This window comes from Palaemon carinicauda, chromosome 8 (genome assembly GCF_036898095.1).
Source record: "Palaemon carinicauda isolate YSFRI2023 chromosome 8, ASM3689809v2, whole genome shotgun sequence".
Taxonomy (NCBI): Eukaryota; Metazoa; Arthropoda; class Malacostraca; order Decapoda; family Palaemonidae; genus Palaemon; species Palaemon carinicauda.
Window position 1 is genome coordinate 28,325,396 of NC_090732.1, and position 5,000 is coordinate 28,330,395.

General features: G+C 26.8%; 1 pseudogene; it reads right to left on the reverse strand.

Moving 5' to 3' along the window:
* Positions 1-5,000, reverse strand: part of LOC137645161 (opioid-binding protein/cell adhesion molecule-like) — a 618,995-nt pseudogene that overhangs the window by 14,358 nt on the left and 599,637 nt on the right.

Genomic DNA, 5,000 nt, shown 5'->3' on the forward strand with positions numbered 1-5,000 from the left:
TGGTTAAGGGTTTTGAAAAAAGAAATGATCTTCGTTAATAATCTGTAAGTAATTATTATTATATTTTCCATCAAAAATTTAGGAAAACAAGAAAGAGAAAAATAAATATATTTTGAATATCTATATAAAGGAATGGAAAGTAATAATTCTACAATATTCCGGAAATGTTTGATCTTTACTTCTTATAGTTTTACAAAATCTGATTATGGTGAAAATACTCTTATAATTGGCTTGATAATTATGTTAACAACAAATTCTTCATATATAAAAAACAGGGTTCCTGTTTCCACACACACACAAACGCTCACACAAAATCAGACATTGTTAAGGAATAGGGCCAATAAAGAAAGTAAATTGATAAAAAAAAAAAAAAACATACAAAAAAGGCAGATTTTACTTACAGTTTACTTTGAGCATAATTTCGACAGTATTCATGATGCCGGAAGACACCGAAGAATTCTTAGTCGAGCAGGAAATGGTCGAGCTAGCCGTCTTCCTCGACGCCAATACATTTAGCACAGTTTCTGGCTGTTGTGCCATCTTGCTCGACCTGGGAGCCCGAGCCTGGGGTGACCCCACTTCCACTCCAAACAAGGTCAGGCGGAGGCTCTGGAATAAACAAATATGAACTTGAGAGAGAGAGAGAGAGAGAGAGAGAGAGAGAGAGAGAGAGAGAGAGAGAGAGAGAGAGAGAGAGAGAGAGAGAGAGAGAGAGGGCTGAAGTTGTGACGTTCACGAAACCAATATGTTTGTATATCCGTATCTATATGAGCATTAATTTATTATCAGAACTTCCCTATTATGATAGAATTTCTTTTCCCCTTTTATTCTAAGGATTTCTGCATTACATTAGGTTCATTGTTCATATGTTTTTTTTCTGGAGCAAATTAGTGACCATTCCTCCTATTGATCAGTATTGGTCGCTTGTATCTCCTGTATTTTTGATACGGTTTTTCAAATCCTACAGTGTTTTATATCACCGGAGTTTTTTAATACAATATTACCATCTATACATCCAAGACATGAATACATTGAGTAACCCTAAATATTATATGAGTTAACTATCAAATATCCTGAAGTTTCTTATACATGATCAGACACTTTTATCTGTGTATGGTAAAAGGGTATTCATGACTCCATTAGCATTCTTAAGATAAATGTCGAAATCTTGTTTTAATAGTTTTAATTCAGGTAAATATATTGTCACTACATTACTGCTATTTTGTCAGTAGGCTGTTATAGTTTTGTTTTTTTACTATATTGTAATGTTGTTTCAAATAATAGATATTTAGAAAGACTTAACTAATATCCATATCTTTACTTCGATCTTTACGAGCAATATTCATGTTCAGAATTCCTTTAGTTATTAAGTGTGCAAATTCCTGATTCAAATATATTTCTTCATATCATTTTGGATATTAAGTGAACTGAATTCATCACTATTTGTAACTTAATGTAGGTTTTATTGAAATCTTGAGCCCTACGAATATCCATAGTTTCTCTATTCATCTCTACCAAAGATAATACGTTTAGATTCAAAAGACATTTATTTCTACAACTTTTTGGGTTTTCCTCTCTTCAGAATATCTATGAATTTTTATAGAATTATATGAAAACTAGTGACAGAGCTTGAAGGACGTTTGGATTATAGATTCAGTCAGCGAATTTCTTCATTTACAATGCTTAATTCTATTGAAATATGTATTACCAATCATAATTGTAAACAAATTTAAGAGAATTATATGTTTCTCATGATATCCATAGTATTATTTATAGAGTAATTAAGCTATGCTAATATGAAATTGTATAGGTCATATTATATTCGATGATTTGATTATGTGTTCATGGATTCATATCCAATAAGATTAAACGAAAAAATAATGTTTAAAATGCGATTTCAAAACTTTGCTATCAAATACTTGTTCATGAAATATATTTTTCAATAAATCACCATTCATGACTGAGTAGATTAATCATCACCCCGAACCCAACATCAAAACAGCAAAATTTGGAATACATTTTAATGCTATTTCGGTAAATTAAACATGTGTTTACGTAGAGTATATGCTCAGTAACGGACACACGCTCACACAAAGTCGTCGTGAAAGGGTTTGTGTATCGTCATGAAAACCAAAACTATAATAGTCGAGGCCAAGCATACTATGAATGTTTTATATGATGGACCAGACTAAAGTCTCCCACCATCACCAATCCACTATAGGCAGCATTGGACTCGAAAAGACTGCGTTGGTTGTATATATATATATATATATATACATACAAATACATAGTATATATATATATATATATATATATATATATATATATACATATATATACACACACATATATATATATATATATATATATATATATATATATATATATATATATATACATATATAGATAGATAGATAGATAGATATATGTAAATATATATATATATATATATATATATATATATATATATACATATATATACATATATATATGTATATATATATATATATATATATATATATATATATATATACATATATACATAAAATATGCAAATATATATATAAAAATAAATATGCATATATATGTATTTATACATATATATATATATATATATATATATATATATATATATATATATATATATATACTTCTATTTGTACTCTATATATATGTATATCTATAAAATAACATATATATATATATATATACATATATATAAATACAAGTATATATATATATATATATATATATATATATATATATATATGTGTGTGTGTGTGTATATATATATATACATATATATAATACATATATATATATATATATATATACATAAATGTGTATATATACATACAGTATATCTGAATATACATATATATATATATATATATATATATACATACATATATTCATATATATGTATGTATATATGTAAATATTTATATATATATACATATATATATATATATATTTATATATATATATATATATATATATATATATATATATATATATATGTATATATACAGTATATATATATATATATATATATATATATATATATATATATATATATATATATATATATATATATATATATTTATATATATCTATATATAGAAATATATATATATATATATATATATATATATATATATATACAGTATATATATATATATATATGTATATATATATATATATATATATATATATATATATATATATATATATATATAGATATACATAGAATAGTTCATAGAGTGATACAAGCAGAGCATATAAAGCATATCAGGCTAATGTCACAACAATGTATTCACTATGATGCTCAGAAATATAGGAAATCCTCATGAAGAAAAGGAAAACTCTCATAAAATTTTATTTTAGGAACTCTATCTGATTTTGGAGTCTGAGCCAACTTGTCATTCAATAATCTATTAAGAAGTTTAAAAAATATTTTGGTTGGGAAACAGTTTTCTTAAATTGTTCACATATGAAAATAATTTCAATATGGAAAGATTCCCAACTGGAGGTCAAAGGGAATGCTATGTGGAGAAGAGTAAAAATAGAAATAGTTTTGAAATTATAAAAACAAGAGCTATAAAAGTTTGAACCTAACCCAGTGAACGTCTTTTTTCTAAAAATCGTGGTATTAAAACCTTCTCTATTTCTAGACACCAACACATCTAAAAAGGGGAGTTTGAAATTATTTATCTATGTGAATATTTTAAGAAAAACTGTTTCCCCACCAAAATATTTTTTAAACTTCTTAATAGATTATTAAATGACAAGTTGGCTCAGACTCAAAAAACACTTAAAGTTCCTAAACCAATATTTTATGCAAGTTTTCCTTTTCTTCATGAGGATTTCCTAAAGAAAAAAATTTACAGAAATTATCCAACAACACTTCCCAGCTGTGGAAGTTAAACTCATCCCTAAGAACACTCTCACTATTGGCTTGTTTTTCCACTTCAAAGATCGATTTAGTCCTTACATGTCCTCTGGTGTTGTATATAAATATAATTGCCCAAAGTGTTACTCTGGGACCTACGTAGGATCTACCAAGAGGTTGTAAAAGGTCAGAATTGATTCCCATCGAGGTGTTAGCTATCGAACTGGTTGCAGAATATCCAACCCTGAACATTCTAATATTCGGATTCATGCTAAAATGTGCAGACAAAATATTGGAAAACAAAGATTTTACCATCATTGGTCAAGTGTCAAATAACCATGAGTTACCTCTTCTTGAATCTATATTAGTCAAACGACTAGTTCCGTCGTTAAATACCCAAGCTTCTTCTATTCAATTGTATTTGTCATAGTTTTCTTTGTTTTTTTTCTAACTCTTGTTGGCATAGAGTTTCTCACTACGCTTCTGCGAGGTTGGTTCCACTACTTTGTCTGATGTATATATATTTATTTATTCATTTTTTTTCGTTTTAATTTTCATTCAAATTTTAACTGGTTTTTATAGTTTTTGAATGAATTTGTAAAAAATTTGAACTGTTTCTTATTTCTTTTATATATGTTTTATTTTTAGCCCTGGACAATGTGATTAAGAATCACGAAACGTTGGGAATAATAAAAAAGGAAATTTCGAACTACTTTTTCCCTATCAATACCATGAAATTTGTGTTCATTACTGGCTGTTGCTGCCTTCACCGAAGATATATATATATATATATATATATATATATATATATATATATATATATATATATATATATATATATATATATATACATATATATATCGCATCACAATAAGCTAGCATACCACAGAACAAAGGTTGCATTCATGAAACTCATTTCCCATCTCTTTTTTATATAAGTTTGTTAGTTTATAATCTAGCAATACATCGAAATCTTCTTCCCTAGTAAGGATCCTGACGTTTTATGTTGCAAGGTTCATTTTTCAATAGCAGTATATTCTTGTCCAGAGCTTCTTAGCAGCCCCTGCAGTGGGAATGTTACTGCCCACAACCATGGTCAATTGGCTCG